Raw genomic sequence first — 18,798 nt, 5'->3', positions numbered from 1 at the left:
CTCCCATTCCATTCACATCGATTCATTTTCAATTATCTTTATACACAGAAGATCGATTTAGTATATATTAAGTAAAGACTTCATCAGTTTGCAGCACACAAAACATAAAGTGTAAAATACTGTTTGAGTACTAGTTATAGCATTACTTCACATTGGACAACACATTAAGGACAGAGATCCCACATAAGGAGTAAGCACACAGTGATTCCTGTTGTTGACTTAACAATTTGACACTCTTGTTTATGGCATCAGAAATCTCCCTAGGCTCTAGTCATGAGTTACCAAGGCTATGGAAGCCTCTTGAGTTCACTGACTTCGATCTTATTTAGACAAGGTCATAGTCAAAGTGGAAGTTCTCTCCTCCGTTCAGAGAAAGGTACCTCCTTCTTTGATGGCCCATTCTTTCTACTGGGATCTCACTCACAGAGATCTTTTATTTAGGTCCTTTTTTTTCTTTTTTGCCAGAGTGGCTTTCCATACCTAAAATACTCTCATGGGCTCTTCAGCCAGATCTGAGTGCCTTAAGGGCTGATTCTGAGGCCAGAGTGCTGTTTAGGACATCTGCCATTCTACGAGACTGCTGTGTATCGCACTTCCCATGCTACCTATATTTTATATAGTCTAAGTATTGTATAAAATAAAATATACAACACTAGGAGTATGATATCAGTAATTACACTACCAATCTCAGTGATTATAATTAAGAATTTTAGTAACTATACTGATTCTGAACAGTGATTCAATGATTCTGCACTGAAGATGAAATGTTAAACAGCATAGAACTTCTAAGGCTTGTAGTTCTATTAGGAGCTACACATAAACATTTAAGTTCATGGGCATTTTTAAATTTAAAAACAGAGTCATTTTCATTTCTTTCTTCAGTGTCATGGACTAGAAAAACATTGCGCTTCTTTGTGATGGTTGCTCCTGTGACAGTCATATTGTGGAGTTGGCAGTGGGTTGTAAGTCAAGGCCATGAGGGACTAAGGAAAAGACCATGGCAAGGTCAAATATGTGAAAAATAGCCAAAGGGCATTGAGTAAGAGCTCTGGAGATCTCTTAGGTCTGAGAATTCTTCTAGTAGCATCTGAGATTGTCAATGATCAGGGCTCAAATGGAGGGCAGCGTCTTTCTCCTTTGTGGTGGTCAGGAAAGGCACCCTGCAGCAACTGCTCACAAAGCAGCTTGACCCAGGGTGACCACATACTTATGTCACAACCTGACACCTCAGAGAGCAAGAGGAGGTATGGTAAATATGGGGCTTTCAACAAACTTGTTTAAGATAGAATCAAAAGATAAGTTTATTGAGGTGCAAAAATTTTTGAAAACCATGCATAGATTTCATAATATATATTTTTTCTTTATTTTCTTGTTCAAACTTTTTGATTACCATGAGATTCTTACACAACACTGTGGGGCAGTGTGATATTTTAATATATGTATACAGCACAAATGGATCCAATCAGGCAATCAGCATCTCCACCCTTCCTGCCTGTTTGGAGCCTACCAGCTTGTCTCTTCGGGTCATATAAAAAAATTGTTGTTGTTTCTATTTATTCGAAAGAGACACAGACAGACAGAGATATTCTATCTTCTGGTTTTACTGCCCAAATGCCTATGACAGCCAGGGTTAGGCTAGATCAAAGCCAGGAACCAGGACCTCCATCCTAGTATCCTATGTGGGTGGCAGGGACCTAAGTTCTTGAACCATCACCACTATCTCTAAGGGTACACATTAGCAGGAAGCTGGAATCAGAAACAGAGCTGGGACTCAAACCCAGGCACTGTTATATGAGAGGCGGGTTTCCCAAGCAACATCTTAACCACTGCACCAAATGTCTTCCCTTCCTCCAGTTCTTTATACAATACTATCTTGTAAACCACCGTCACCCCACTGTGCTGCAAAACACTACACCTATTACTTCCCTCTGTGTCTTGGTGCCCCATATCCATCTCTTTCTACCCCCCTAATCCTGACCCTCTCAGCCTCTAGTAATCTGTATTCTATGTTCAGAATGACTATTTTTTAATTTCCACATGAGGCAGAACATGCTGTATTTGTCTTTTTGTATCTGACTTGTTTAACATAATGACCTCCAGTTCCACCCATTTCACTGCATGTATCACAATTTCATTCTTTGTCCTAGCTGAATAATACTCCCTTGTGTATATATACCACATATTCCTTACCTAGAAGACACCTAAATAAAGGAAAGGAAAGAAGTGGCCACATGGATGGGAAAAGAGCTGGTCCCAGGCTAGGGTGTCATCACTTGGGCACTAACGGAATGTTGGGCAGGATCAAAGTTTGTTGTGGGTATCTGACGTGTGCATTGTAGGATGTTTGACAGCTCATTGGCCTCCATTTACTTGAGACTGGTAGCATGCCCCCTCCCAAGTGTGACAATGAAGTGTCCCCAGACACTGCCAAATGTCCCATGGAGGATGAAATTTTGCCCAGTTCAAAACCCCAGGGGTAGGCAGAGGAAGGGGAGTTGCAAAGCCACCACCTAAGTCAGGGTCCTTGTAGCTCAGAGCAGTGCCATCCATGGCTGTCAGTAACAGCTGGAGCTGAGCATCCGTGGCTCTGAGGTCAGCAACCCACACTGTGCTCTGAATCACTTCCTGTGGGCTCTATGTCTCCTTCCATCCACAACAGCCACAAAAGCTTCCCGGAGGCAGGTATCCAGCCTCACACCTCTGTATCCATAGAAGCCTGCGCTCCTCTGTCCAGTGGCTGCAGACCTACACCCTCCTGTGTGCCCCCTCCATGGTGGAGATGCTTCTCTAGGAGCTCAGGGCTTGGGGCCAGCTCCAGAGAGCAGTGTGTTCAAGTCGCAGCCCTGCCCACATCCCCTGTGAATTGCACTCTCCATGTACCGAAGGGGATGCAGCCTTCTCAAAGGGACAGCATGTGATGAAAGTTCACCTTCCACTCAATTAACCTTGAGAGAGAGGATTTTTTTTTTCCTTTTCTCTCCCAAGAGACTTTTTTTTTTTTTTGATGACCTTTTTGAAGCGTCTTATTTTCTGGGCAAAAAGCCAAATGATACACTCTCTTCCCGGCTGCAGGGCCGTTGCTGATTTTCAAAGCGGCGGCAGAGACAGCCTTTGGAGTAAATGGGAGGTGGGCGGTAGGTTTGGGAGAACGTGAAAAATGCCTTATTATTCCAGCTAAGACATGCCTGGAGGGACAGCGCCTTCATGGAGAATGTGCCTGTGGGCCCTGAGAGGTGCAGGGAGCAGCAGAACTCAAGGCTGCCAGGCACTCCCCCCAATTAAAGAGTATGCATGACTACGAATTTTTAAAAATGAATTCCACTTTGGGTGAAAGTTGAATATTAATAAGTTGTAGAAAAGTGCATCTTGCATAGTACTTTGCAATATAGGAGGGGTATTTTTAATATTTAATCTCAGTCTTAGATTTGTCTACCAGATAAGAGAGAATCTTATTTAAGCCTGGATCAATGGAGTATAATAAATAGACATATAACCCCTTTTCAACTAATTTGTAGGATAATTGTCCCCTACAGCCCTCCAGCCTCATCCCTGGTGTGCAGCATCCCTGGCATGAGCCATGTTTCTGGTGATGGATTTGGAGAGGAGAAGTCTGTGGGTTTCATAAGGTCAATTGCTTGATGTGCAGAGGGAGAAAAGTAAAGGAAGCATCCAAACCAATCCCATCTCCTCATGAAAAATCAGTTCAATAGCAAAGGAGGTTTTGTGAAAGTGGACAGGCTTGCTTTGCTTCAGTTTTGCCTCATCTTCCCAATACTTGATTCCAATGAGAGTCCTAGAATCCAAGAAGCATTGTTTGAAGGAGAGGGCTACTGCGTGTAGCCTTGCATGGGAACCAGGACGTTGTGACTGAGAGTCATGAAGGTTGAGTAGGTGGAAAATGTAGGAGAGACATGTGATCAAAAGCTCAAAAAGGGCCAGTGTTGTGACCTAGCAGATTAAACTGCCACCTGTCACCTTGACATCCTGTATCGGAGTGCTGATTCAAGTCCCAGTTGCTCCACTTCTGATCCAGCTCCCTATTAGTGTGCCTGGAAAAGTATTGGAAGATGAATCAAGCCCATGAGAGACTTGGGTGGAACTTTGGCTCCTGGTTTCAGCCCAGCACACAGCCCCAGCTCTTGTGGCCATGTGGGGAGTGAATAAGCAGATGGAAGATCTCTTTCTCTCTGTGTCTCTCACTCTTTCTCTGTAACTCTGCCTTCCAAGTAAATAAAAATAAGCCTTTAAAAATGGCTCAGGAGCTTGAATAGTTGTGTTCCCATTCTGGCTTTGCCCCTTATAATCTGTATGACCTGGGACAGGTCACTTTACCTCGTTATCCCTCTATTTTCTCATCTATAAAATGGAGATCATGAGGGCAGCTAACACTAGGGGATAAAAAGAGATAAGGTAACCTGGATTCAGATTCTGCCCAATGGGGAACTGAGCGTCAAGAATCAGAACTAAAAGTTGCTGAGAAAGGCAGCAGGGTATCTGCAGACAAGCGTGGACTCACCTAAGAGAAGGGTTTCAGGAGAAATGTTAATGTGGTGAGGTTTTGCTTTGGATGGGAGGAAGCCAGAAAGAGCCTGGCTGCAGATTTTGTCTTCATCCCTGAGGGGAGACATATGTAGAATAAATGCCTGCCCAGGGGAGGCACTGATGCCTTTCCCCTACCATCCTGCAGCCCTTAGAGTTGAGCCAACAAATGCCAGGCAGCACAAAGGAGCTTTCTGGAAATGGTTCTCCACAACAGGCATTAATGTAAAGGCATTTCGTAAGTCCCAGCTCCCATCATTAGTCTCCATTTGCTGTCACGGGTCAAGAACTAGTGATTTGTCTTCCATGAAAATGTTCTTCTCAGAACATTAGGAAAGGGAAATTGGCATCATAGCAAAACCTAGAGCAACCTGGCAGCCTCTAGGCAGAGAATTCTATACTTGAGTGACACTTGGGAAATGAAGCCCTTCCCTCTGGGCTATGGGGACCCCACAACCTCAAATCACTCCAACCCCTGCCTACAAATTTTCATTTCTTCCTGACATTTTGCATTAAATGATCAACTAATGATGCTCTTGATTTCTTATATACCCAGCCCATTCCCATCTAAGTGAATTAAGTTAGGCACTGGAAGAAAGCTAAAAATGTACCCAGTTCAGACTCCTCTTTTTGCAGAACAGGAAGTTAGAACCCAGAAGACTTTTAACTTGCCCAAGAGCATGTTCACTAACCATATGACACTCTCTGAGTCCCAGGGCCCCACACATTAGTTGAACTATGATGGAAAGGGTAGGGTACAGTTACATCTCCACAGAAATCTAGGTGACCCTTCCTCATGACCTTCGTAATTACAGTAAAGTTGGTGTAGTGAACATGTTAATGTTAAAATGACAGTAAAGTAGGACAATAATAATGAGGTACTCTCTAGATAGTAGGGGAATTCCAAAATGGGAGGAATAGGTGTGGCAGTAAGTTCTGAATGCAAGCTGATTTGGGGAGATCCCTCAGTTTGCCAGTGCAACATGTCCGCTGAGTGGATTCCATAAGAGTTATTGTCAAATCTAAACTTCCTCCAGCAATGAAAAGGGCAACAGGAGAATCGCACTTACCATTCATCCCTCCAGGACTCCCTTCTCCAAAGCTCCCTGCCAATGAGTGTCTCTGGACAGGGCCACAGGAGGCCCTCATGGCAGCTCCAAAGTGACCAGGGCATGGTCTGAACTCCATCTACATCATCACACATTTCACCTCATTGGACTTGGTTTCCAGGTGCTCTAGTAGAAGGTAACAGCTCTGCCTTCTTGGTATACCATCTCCTCTCTGCTTGCCCTTCAGAGACCTCCCAACATGGCCACTCTGTGGACAATTGTGATGCCACACAAATACCTAGTGTATCTCCTCTGCCTTGAGCAAGCTGTGTGACCTCATGTTGGGTGTTTCACCTGTGCAAAGAGGGAAGTGAGGAACTGGACTGAGAGCACATGGGAGGCAGGACTACAACCAGCAGCCTCCTATTAACAGAGCCCAGTACACAGAGTTACTCAGAAAAAATTTCACAGAATCAAGACAGTTCTGACAATTTTTTTATTTGACAGGAAGAGTTATAGACAGTGAGAGAGAGAGAGAGAGAAAGAGAGAGAGAAAGGTCTTCCTTCTGTTGGTTCACCCCCGAAATGGCTACTACGGCCAGTGCTGCACCGATCCAAAGCCAGGAGCCAGGTGCTTCCTCCCAGTCTCCCATGTGGGAGAAGGAGCCCAAGCACTTGGGCCATCCTCCACTGCCTTTCCAGGCCACAGCAGAGAGCTGGAGTGGAAGAGGAGCAACCAGGACTAGAACCCAGCGCCCACATGGGATGCCAGCGCCACAGGCAGAGGATTAACCAAATGAGCCACGGCATCAGCCCCAGTTCTGATATTTTAGGACTAGATTTGGAAACTAGAAATTCTTGTACTATGGTCTCCCTCAGGTTAATCTGTGGCTTTATTCATGACTTCTGAGGGAGGTGCTATATATGTGTTAGAAGGTTTGGCTTCACCCAGTCACAGGAAAACAATTTGGCGAACTCACCAGACCTAGAGATGCTGCATTCAGCCCATTCATATTCAGCCTTCTTTTTGCCTTATCTCCTTCCCAAGCTTTAGCCAGCTTCCACCAAGCACCCAGGACCATCACATTACTCCCACTCAAGTCCACTCTTTTGTTAGCATCTCATGTTTTCGACTCTTCCAATTTCCTTTTGTACTCCTGTCACAGATAAACACATTGGATTCTGATGCATTGAGAGACAGCCATCAGGAGGATGTGAGCAATCTGTCCTGTTCTCAAGCATACTTCCACTTGAAAGGCCATTCCTTCACCCAGTGATGGCTCTGCATGGCACCAAGTCAGGCGATCACAACAGCCAAGAGGAGGTAGACTGAGAATCTTTATTGATGACATTCCACAAAGCACATACTCATTTTTTTAAAAGATTGATTTATTTATTTGAAAGGCAGAGTTACAGAAAGACAAAGTTAGAGAGAGAGACAGAGAGAGAGAGAGGTTTTCCATCATCGGGTTCACTTCCCAGATGGCTGCAATGGCTGGAGCTGCACCTATCCAAAGCCAAGATCCAGGAGTTTTTTCCAGGTCCCCCATGCAGGTGCAGAGGCCCAAGGATTTGGGCCATCTTCTACTGCTTTCCCAGAGTAGTAGAATCCAGAGAGCTGGATCAGAAGTGGAGAGCCAGACTCAAATTAGCACCCATGTGGGATGCTAGCACTGCAGGCAGCAGCTTTACCTGTTACGCCACAGTGCCAGCCCCCATACTCACTTTTTATCTGGTCTACTCACCACCACCTCCACAATGTACCCACCTACTGATGTCTTTCTATTAAGGTGCTGTCCCCATGTGTACACACTGGAGTTGCCTACTCCACATTGGGGAAGCACCAACCCAGAATTTGTTTTAGAGGACCTTCCTGTTTCTAAAAGCCCTTCCTAATAGAATTTTCCTTTGTAAAAATTCCAACATAAAGGAAAATAGCGTTGGGAGGTCTAGGCTATAAGAGAAGCTAAGAAAGCTCTAATTAACTTTGCTCAATCCAACAACAAAGACTATGTACTAAATAAGATATCTATAATACTCCATGTATCTTAAATTAATAATAATGGGTACTAATGTGTTCCATACTATTAATTCCATTTACCATCCCTCCCTCCCTGGAAACTCCATATTCTTTCTCCCCTGCAGTTTTAATGAGATACTTATAAATCCATTTTGCTTTGTTACAGAAAATACTCACCCTAAGAAGCATTTGGAATAAGTGGGCTTAGACCTCAGGATCCTTTAAGTTTAATTGACTCTTTTTTCCTGGGTCCCTCTGTGTGGTTTGGAAGCTAGAGAATAGAAAAGACTTTAGCTTGCCTTTATTTAACTTATTTGGTCAAGTGGAGTGGTTATTTCTCAAATCCTTTCCCGGTGATATCAGCCATCTATTCTTTATCTCCCTTGCAATGGAAGGTGGCAAGAAGCCAACATGTAACCCAGAACAAGTTTATTGGGGGCTTATGCTAAAATACAAGGGAGAGAGCATGGCAGGAAGAGGTTCTACCAACTGACTCAATGAAGGGAGTTTGGCTGGGTTTTTATTGGCTGGAAAGGTGTGGTGGTTCTCCCTTGTCACATGGCAATTCAGTTTGCATCCAACTCAGTATTCTGCATAGGCACAGTTCCTTCATTTGCACACAAAGTACTGAAAATGGTGGTGTAGATAATTAGTGCCTCTCTAGGAAGGTCATATATCTGTCTTATTGGGCTATTCTGGGCATGTGTATGGGTTGGGGAAATCCCTAATCATACAGTAGGGAGTCTTTTGTGGTTAGGGTATGAACACTCTTTGACCCTGATTGGTTTGGGGCTGTGTGAGGATAGGAGATGGATACATACCAGATCTGAAGGAGCTTGGTTGAGGTTGATTTTAATCTTTTTCATTTCTCCCTAAGATATTTTATCCTTCTTATTCTTAAGAAGTATAGGCTGAGGGGATTCCAATTCAATCCCATCAAGGTGGCATGTACCAATGCCATCACACTAGTAAAAGTGATCAATTTCTGTTCACAATTGATCATAATGATAGGACTAAGAGTCAAAGGGATCACATAAACAAGACTAGTGTCAGCCGGCACCACGGCTCAATAGGCTAATCCTCCGCCTGCGGTGCTGGCACACTAGGTTCTAGTCCCTGTCGGGGCGCTGGATTCTGTCCCGGTTGCCCCTCTTCCAGGCCAGCTCTCTGCTGTGGCCAGGGAATGCAGTGTAGGATGGCCCAAATGCTTGGGCCCTGCACCCCATGGGAGACCAGGAGAAGCACCTGGCTCCTGACGCTGGATCAGTGCGGTGCACCGGCCACAGCATGCCAGCCGTGGTGGCCATTGGAGGGTGAACCAATGGCAAAGGAAGACCATTCTCTCTGTCTCTCTCTCTCACTGTCCACTCTGCCTGTCAAAACACACACACACACACACACACACACACAAGATTAGTGTCTGAAAATACTAACTGATAAAATAAAAAAAAAAAAGGGAGAGAACGATCAAACGTGGGAAGCAGGATACACAGCAGACTCATAGAATGGCAGATGTCCTAAACAGCACTCTGGCCTCAGAATCAGCCCTTAAGGCATGTGGATCCGGCTGAAAAGCCCATGAGAGTATTTCAGGCTTGGAAAGCCAAGACACTCTGGAAAAAAAAAAAATGACCTAAATGAAAGATCTCTGCAAGTGAGATCCCAGTGGAAAGAACAGGTCATCAAAGAAGGAGGTACCTTTCTCTGAAGGGAGGAGAGAGCTTCCACTTTGACTATGACCTTATCTAAATATGATCAGAGTCGGTGAACTCAAAAGGCTTCCATAGCCTTGGCAACTCATGATAAGAGCCTAGGGTGATTATGCCATAAACAAGAGTGTCAATTTGTTAAGTCAACAACAGGAGTCACTGTGCACTTACTCCTCATGAAGGATCACTGTCCTTAATGTGCTGTACATTGTGATTTAATGCTATAACTATTACTCAAACAGTTTATTTCACTTTGTGTTTCTGTGTAGGTGCAAACTGTTGAAATCTTTACTTAATACATACTAAATTGATCTTCTGTATATGAAGAGAATTGAAAATGAATCTTGATGTGAATGGAAAGGGAGAGGGAGTGGGAAAGGGGAGGGTTGCGGGTGGGAGGGAAGTTATGGAGGAGAAAAAGCCATTGTAATCCATAAGCTGTACTTTGGAAATTTATATTCATTAAATAAAAGTTTAAAAAAAATTGTTAAACAAAAAAAAAGAAGAAGTGTAGGCTGGAGGTCTAGCCTTCTGTAGCTGCTTCCTACTGAGGAGGGACAGTAGTTGAGCCCTAAATTCTAAAGACATAAAATATCTTACTGTCTGTTCTAATGACCTGTGTGGGACTTGATTCTTCTGACAGAGGGATGGGTTGAAAGCCCTGGGCCAATATCAGACTCTTGTGGAATTGTTGGAGTTTAGAAAAAAGAATCACCAAAATGTTAAAAAGGCAGGGGTCAAAGAGTAATAACAACAGAGTAACAACCAGGGGTCCTATAAGGTGTAAAGCCAAGTAAAACTGGAGATGGTCTCTTTAAATAGTATAACCTACATTTTTTGTTGTCAAATTCATGAAGCCACCTAGGCTGTTTATAGATTTCTTTAACATTCATCTCAAATTCCCTATGTGTTTATCCAGACACGTAAGAGACCTTAGTCACTGCACAGATTCCACCCTGTTCAGAAAACAAATAGTCCAGGGCTAAATGACTAAAACTAGGTTGGCCAGTGAGTCGAGTGATACATCCAGTTTTTTGAGAGCTTGACCGATATCTCATGCTAGAATCTCTAAAGACTTGGTTAGCTTTAAATTTTGAATGATCACTTCATGGTGAGTGAAGCCTTACAGCTTATATTGGACAGTCCAATACTTTATGTCTGCCATCCCTGCTACCAAACTAATTCCAGGCAGAATTAGACCAATGGCCCATTTAATCTGTCTTCTGAAGACCAGAGTATTATCACAGATGATTTGCCAATAGAGATTTGCTAAGGCCCCATTATCATAACAGTATATTCTTTAATATATTGAGAATTACTGAGGCATTGATTGGCAGTTGCCAAGAGAAGGGAAGTATATGAGGACTGAGGCCTTTTGTAATCTGGAGACTTATTATGAGACGATTCACAAACAAATGCTTTTCTAGGTGGTGTACACACTCAAGTGGAAGGAGAAGAGTTTAGGGCTTGTCTCAAATGAATTTTACAATACTCTGAGTTGCCTTCCCAGATATAATCACAGGAGGTGACAGTGGACTACGATAATAACCATGTCTCCTTCCAACTGGTGCTCTCCTAGAGAGTTTAGGTGTCACATACATCCCTCTCCAAACCCCTCTGGTTTAATTATTCCTGACCTTATAGCTTGCATTGGAAAAAATCCATGACTTGTATCTGTGTCTATTTCCTTGGGGCACCAATGAGGTATTGATTGGAGAGAATACATAGTTTCCTTGGTACCAGCATCACTGCCATGTGGATACAAGGGGCGCCAAGATTGTGCAATTTACTGGGTGATCCCTAGGAGAGAGGTGTCTTTGTAACAAAAAGTGAGGTATAAACAGAGAAAGAAAATACTATGGGCATTAAATTCAGTAGCAAAGGGAATATCGGGTCAAAGACCACTGGGGCCTCACTAAACACTTTTATGTTTATGGGTGAGGCTACTGTCGCAGGGAAATAAAATGGCCAGCTGTGTCTTAATTGAGGATGGGTGTGACATATCCAATAGTTAGTCAGGTTGTTTCCCTCAGCTATTATGTAAGAAAAATCAGTAAGAGTTACTAGTTTCCAAGGGGGTTCCCATAGCAGGGGCCAGGAGGCTAACCAGGCATGCCAGAGCTATGACAGTTTTAGACCCAGCAAAGGCAAAAGAGATGTTGAGATGATAGAATCCCAGTTTAGAAAGCTAACAGAAAAGAAAAACACAATAATGTTCACCAGGAAGAAAAGCAGGAGGCTTTTGTCATCTAGCACATTGCTTATCTGTCTTTTTGTTGAAGAGACAGCTCAGATTCTCCACAGGTTCACAGGATTAACCGTTCTGTGGGAGGAGCCTCAGACAGAGTGTAGCCTGCCTCTAGACTCCTCCCTATATAAAACTGCTACTGTAGGTGTATCACTTGGCATCCTGGTTCTCGAGGGACCCATCCCAGAGGTCAAGTGTGCATTTCTTAGGGTGAGTTCTTTCAACTTTCTTACTAAGAAATTTCTGAATAGATGAAGACTATCTCTGAAACCCTGAAAGAGCACAGTCCAGGTGTATTGTGTAGTTTCCTTGGTATTCAGGTTTTTTAACTTAAAGGCAAAAAAGATATTGGTATTCTGGGTAAAGGAAGGGGAAAATGACATCTTTTTCATCAAGGGTAGTATAATATTGGGCTTCTTCAGGTATCTGAGTGAGTATAATGCATGTGTTTGAGACCATGACATGGATGAGGACAACTGCCTCACTTACTGCCTACAGTTCCTATACAAGTCAGTAGAACCCATTTGGCTTCTTGGAAAGAATTGTATTACAGGGAGACTGAGTAGGCTTAATCAACCCATGCTCCCAGAATTTCTAGAGCATGAGTCATATTCCTTTTAAGGCCTTTAGATTTTGGTACGCCCTTTCATGAATATCCCATTCCAGGCCTTAAACTTATTTCTACAAAATGAATGCTATAGGATAGCCTTAGATTGGAAAGATTCCATGCAGATGGGCCTATTTGATATTTAATATTCTTGAAGATATTGAAAGGCTCTGGGCTCTGGTGGGTCAACAAGTACTAACAGATGAATACCCTGGTTAAGGCTCACTCTTGCCCAAACCTGGTCCCCTTCTAGGGAGACACTGGCTCTGGGTTTGCTTAACAAGTCTCTACCCACAAGTGGGGTAGAACATTCAGAAATATATAAAAATGAGTAGTTATGGAATTACACCTGGTCTCGCAGGCAAGAGGAAAAGTAAACTGTCTTACCTTTAGGTTGACACCTCCATTACCATGTAGTTGTGGTTTGAGAGGGCTAAGGATCAATCAGGACAGAATAGGCAACTCCAGTGTGCACAAGGGACTCAATTCTGTTACCTGCCACTTGTAGAGTGACCTGAGGCTCCACTGAAGTGATGCTGATGGATCGTGCTGAAAGCAGAGCCAAGCAGGCGTGTGAGCATCATCAGTAGGTGAGTGCCTGCCTCCCATGTGAGAGGTTGGCCAGGAAGGGTCTCTTGCCAGTATTGTCGCCTCTCCCTTGTCCAACACAGTGAGGGCCTTCCCTCTTCTAGTGACTCTCTACTGCATTGGCTCATGGGTTGTGTCCAAGGCAAGTGTGTTGTATTCAGTTGTCCAACCTTCTGGGTCTGTGAAGTTCCTCCCAAGATAGCTGAATAATTACAGAAGCGAAAATTCGCACCTCTTCAGAATATCCCCTAGTTTTGGTCACTTCCTTTGCCTGTCTCAATTGTTGAAGACCTTGAAGCCTTCCTCTATCAAGGTCAACAATGGGGTCAGAGGTTTTCCCTCTAGTTTTCTTAATATTCTTCTAATACCCCAAGTCAACTGAGTAGTCAAATGCATAGCATAAAGTAAGGTTCTGCCCTCAGCAGAGTCAGAATTTGTGCTGGTTTACTTACCAAAAGCCTCAGTAAACTGACCTAAAAATATAGCTGGTTCTCTTTCTTTCCCTGAGTGATCCCCTTAATGCTGTCATAATTAACAGGCTTTACAATGCACATTTTCATTTGCATGGTTATAAGGTGTGCCACCCTGGCTGCATCAGCCTGATCCTCACAATTCCAATGGGGTTCCTGATGTGGAGCCACTTCTGTCTCCACCTGTTTACTAAATGTTGGGACTTAGCAGTAACAAAAGTGCTAGGCATTCTTGAGAAAAGAGTCCTTCTCATCAGGAGTAAAATAATCAGTTAAAATGACAACAGCATCCTGCCAAGAAGGGACAATGTCAAGCTCAGCTAGGTAAATTCATCCCTAAACCCTTCTGGGTCCTCAAAAACCAGCTTAGCTTTTCTTTGCCTGACCCTAACTCACTTCCAGTAAAGGAATATGAACCCTGGTATCTACCTTCTTTCTTTGCTACTCCTCTTAAAGAAAAGCAACCCAAGATACAGTGAAGGTCAGAATAGAAGACAGCAATTTTTGCTCCCAATTAGATGCCCATTGGTAAGGGTGCTGATGTTGGGTTTTTCCAATAGGGTGGAGGTTTTAGGGAATGGAAATAATGCCAGGGTTGGCATATAAGATGGCAACGAGGATGAATATGAGGGTATAGAAACTCATGGGTTTGGGGGTCAAGGTTCTAAAAATGGGGATCAGTAAGAAGGTCAGGGTCAGGGTCAGGATCTGCGTGCCAAGGTAGCTGAGGAAGGGTAGCCGTGCATATTCAACAAACCTTGGATTCCTGATAGAGCTCCATTAAATGATGAAATTAGGGGATATCTCCCCATTTTCCTTCATATTTACAAAAACAAATCCAAATGGAAAATGGTATTATAATTTAGTGACCCATTCACGGGCCATGTTCTCATTCATAATTCTCTAGTCTGTATTGAAGCCAAACAGAATTGCAATAAAAAGTAACATTTTCCTCTTTAATCTGTCCAATTTAAGTTGTTCCCAATTTCTTAAAATGAAACCCAGGGGAGAGTCTCTGGGATCCTTCGGTTGTCTCACATTATCGGCCCTTCAGTGGAGTTTTGGGGCAACTATGAAAGGTCCAGGGGTCAGGTGGGATCTCCATTATCAGGCAGCCACCCTGAGTGCTCCTGGTTCTGACCTGCCTGCAGACTCAGCAGTAGGGAAGAAAGAGGCAGACAAGACCAGAGAGGGAAAAGGCAGAGATGCCAGGTTGATTTAGGGGATCAGGAGGAAACATCACATAGGTGCCAATGTGGACTCCTACATGGTGTGGGGTTGATCCCTGCCAGTTCCTCAATGATCACTGTCAGAAGATATCCATCAGCTTTTTGAAGCTACATGGACTGGAGGCCTACTGCAGACACTCTGAAAAGGACAAGCCATGGCTTATAGATAGGAGGGAGGTGATGTACTGGGAGACAAGATCATAAAGTAAAATGATGAGAACTGAGAGCTTTCAGAAAAGACTATACCAGAATATACTGCAATTCTATGAGTAAGTTGTTTCAGTCTATCCCTATGTGGATGTCTATGAAGATGATTCAAACCATTACTCAGATGGTTGCAACAAGGTGCACCCACACAGATGTCTATTAGGACCACTCAGACCCAAAACCCTAAATTAAACAAACAAAAGACTGAGCCAGAACAGTTAAAGAGAAGAGAGAGAGGGAGAGGGAGAGGGGGAGAGAGGGAGGGAGGGAGAGAGAGAGAGGGAGAAGGGGAGGGAGGGAGGGAGGGAGGGAGGGAGGGAAGGAGGGAGGGAGGGAGGGAGGGAAGGAGGGAGAGTGAGAGAGAGAAAGGGAGAAAAGGCAAGAGAGAGAGAGATGTCTGAATGGGATAAACAAGGGGTCCTAGGAGCGTGGAGAACTCATCAATCACAGAGACCCTGAAGTAAAGGCCATTTGTCCGCCTCAAGAAGGATCTGTCCAGCTATCTAGCATACCCTCTTCTTCCCCAGGGGAAACAGCCCCTTTTGCAGATCCCACCAGATTAATCTGGAATATGATATGGACCCCAGTTTCTTTGACTGCCTTGCCATGGAAATTGTTAGGAGGCCAATGTGCAACACAGACAAAGTGTACTGGGGGCTTGTGCTTGAATAGAAGGGAGATAGCACAGCAGGAAGAGTTCTTCCAACTGACTGGATGAGGGTACATGAGCAGGGATTTTTATTAAGTAGGGAGGCATGGTGGTTCCCCTTAGCATATGGCCTTTGGTTTGCACATGGCTCATGGTTCTTTGCAGGCACAGTTCCTTCCCTTGCACATATCACACTCAAATTGATGGTGTTGCTCACTACCACCTCCCCAAGAAGTTCATATATCTGTCATATTGTGCTATTCTTGGCACGTATCCACAGTTTGAAAAAGTCCCTAATTGTGACAGTATGGTCTTTTGCAACTAGGATATAACACTCCCTGTTTCTGATTGGTTCAGAGCTAAGTGAATACAGAGTCAGGTCTGGAGATAGATATGTGTCAGGTCACAAGTGGCTTGATTTAATGAATCCTGTTTCTATACAGGCTTACCAGTACCTAGTGCCCTAAACCCTGACATTTAACCCAAGTCTTCCTAATGTATTTCAGCCCCTGCCATCCAAGGCCAAGATTGTTTTTCTCAATTCTGTATTTCCCTCCAAAAGTTCACCCGTATCTCACCCGTATCTTTACCCTTACTTTCTATTTCCTACTCTGCCTCCTCTAGATCTATCTGTGCTTTAGTATTTCCAACAGTGACAATCTGCAGATCACAGTGTTTCTTTGTCATGGAGCCCGTGGACAAAGGCCAATTTGAGTCCACTGTAAGTTTGTGTCATGTTGGAGAAACTTGTACTAGTGAAAGTGTTATGTAGTTACTTACAGATTTTCCTTTGCTTTGAGGGACATTGGACCACCTGAGGATGAACCTAGGTGACAGGTCATCTCTAGGAGCCACCTAGGTTGGGTGTAATTGAACAATATATCAATCAGAATTGTGTTTATCTTTCTTCCTCCCCTGCTGGTAGCAGCATTGTGAGCCATTCCTCAGGAGTAGCAGGCTAAACTCTTCTGTTTAGAAACCTCATCTAATTCATGGGACAAAACTCTGGGACTTCTACTCTGCTAGGAAGCGTTACACAGATATCTGAGATCAGAGCCTTTAGGAATAATTCATTCCAAAGAAAGTATCTGAAACGAAGTCCATCTGTGTAGTAATAGCCAGCCTCATAGTTAGACAGAACCCATCATTGCTTATGTGATCTAATGTGAAGGGAAACCAACAATCTTCCAACTCCACCCAAATTTACTTGTCTCACAAGTGTTCAAACCCACATTGTTCGAGAGTAATCACTTATTTGGGTTATGGAGCATTATTCATCTTCAGCACTTTTTAAAAGGCAAAAAAAAAAAAAAAAAAAAACAAAGAGATTGCAGCACATCAATTCTTCACAATCACTGTGAATTAACACCACCTGGTTCTCCTCCCTGGGCAAGTCTGAGGTGCATGAGGCCCGAGATGACTGCAGGGAAGACATGGGAGGGACACAGAAGGTGGAGTGGAGAGCCTGAGAAACGTACTCCACTTTCCCAGCTGCCGGTCTTACCTGCAAGAAATTTGGCCCTTTCCAAGCCCAGGAAACATCAAGTTATCATTAAAAGATTGAAAAACCCCAAGCAAAACAAATCATTGTTTCTGTTTTCATAAAGCCATAGAAAACAACAGTTCTTTTTCCCTCTTCAGCAGTTTCAAACACAGGGCAAACATTTTCATACTACTCCATAAATCTGGACTCTTAAACCATAGGGAATCTCCTTGTCAACTGTCCCTCATAACAACATCGAAAAGGAAAATAAAACCTCAACATCAAAGGCATAGACTTTTAGAGCCAGCTGACCAGCTGGAACCAAGCCCTGGTTTCCATGGAGAGCCCACAAGCCAGAGTCGTGCATTCCAGGCAAGTAAGGAACTCATACACAGGTAGCAGGGACCATAAATTCCCCAGCTTTAGGGCCCCCTTGCGATGCCGCCAGGTAGGAGGTATATATATTGTCCACCAGAGTTGCAGGGTTCCAAGATATATGATTTGAAATGGACCTGGGAAAGAATGTAGTGCAGGAGACTCTTGTGCCTCAGTGACTGTTCCAGGAAATTGAAATGTATCCCTTTAAGTACTGGGACAGTTCTGAAGCTTTAATTATTTAGTAGGAAGGTTTTCTGACTGATAATGGGTATGTCCTTGAGAGTCATGTGGTGGAAACGCTTGGGAAACAGGCAGTCTGACACTTACATCCCAGTTCTACTCTAAACATATGGACCAATCTGCAGAAGTTTGGGGGGAATTGTTTTTGTTGTTGTTGTTTTAACATCTTTGGATTTTCACATCATCCCTCACCTGCAAAATGGGATGGTGCTGAATTTCCATATTTTTGTAAACTTAAGTGAGGCACATTGAAACCTGCTTGTCACCTAGTAAGTACTCAATAGGTGGTCTCTGTTATTCCCACTGACATGGTTTTGAAGATTCTTCCCCTTTGAAAACAAAGCAGACTGAACATGCATTCATGATTTTATTTGATAATGTCCATTTGTATAATGCACTCTGATGCAGAATGCCTTTGGGAATCCAGGAAATGTACAAGTAGGGTCAGCCCTACTCCACTCCCAAAAACAGTCCCAACTTCCACTACTCAGATGGGGGCTCTTCTGTCCTTTCTTCCCCTGAGCCATGTACCATGGATCCATGATAGAAAGTCTCAGCTCCCTTTACTACCTCCAATCTGGGCTCCCCATAAATTGGGCAAATGAAGAGGCTGTCTAGGAGAGGGATGTGCAATAGAGATGAGTTCTGTGGTTAGAAAACCTGAATTCACCACCCAACTCCCTCACCAGGCAGCCATGTGACCTCCCACAGCCTCAGTTAGGGAAACACAAGGCAAAGGTGATCACTTCCTCAAGGGCAATGGAGCAGGTTAAGAGAGATGCTACAGTGGGAATCTCTGACAGTGTCTGGTGTGTTGTGATATTCAGTAAATGATAGCCACCATTATGAACCAAAAGGCCCAGTAGGAAAGGGCAAGACCATTCTACTGTGAATCAACACATGACCCAGTGGTGAGCAGGACTTGGTCAGCCAGATTTACAGGATATTACAGTATACAAAGGATATTACAGTATGCAAAGACAGTCCCCTTGTCTTTGCATACTTCCATGCCCAGTTGAATTCTCCCCTATGTTGACTGAGACAGGACCACATTGCATAGAAGTCAAGCCCCAGTGGCCTAGTGGTGAGCTAGCCAGGGTACTCCATGGGCAGGAAGGTCTCCAAGTGAGAGCATTTGGGATGCACAGAGGATAAGGGCTCACCTGCCACATAATGGACCCAGCACACACAGCAGGTCCTGGCTGAAATGTTTGTGAATACTTGGTGGCAGGGCTTTGCTTTAGTATCAAGGAAAAAGGAATCCATTGTCAGAATCTGAAGAAAAGATTCAAGTCAGCTCAGCAAGATTAGTTCTGCCCACACTTCTCCTAACACATGTGATAACCAGGTTCCTTTGTGAGGTTAATTGGTTAGAAGGACAT

The 18,798-nt window shown here is 43.8% G+C and overlaps 1 protein-coding gene across 1 annotated transcript in view; it reads left to right on the top strand.

Annotated features, from left to right (window-relative positions):
* The window catches only part of LOC108177141 (urea transporter 2), a 431,437-nt gene that overhangs the window by 247,159 nt on the left and 165,480 nt on the right, over positions 1-18,798 (top strand). The gene's annotated exons all lie outside the window — the stretch shown is intronic.

Source organism: Oryctolagus cuniculus, chromosome 10 (assembly GCF_964237555.1).
Source record: "Oryctolagus cuniculus chromosome 10, mOryCun1.1, whole genome shotgun sequence".
Classification (NCBI taxonomy): Eukaryota; Metazoa; Chordata; class Mammalia; order Lagomorpha; family Leporidae; genus Oryctolagus; species Oryctolagus cuniculus.
Note: the sequence above shows the minus strand (reverse complement) of the source record. Positions and strands in the feature narration are given on the sequence as shown.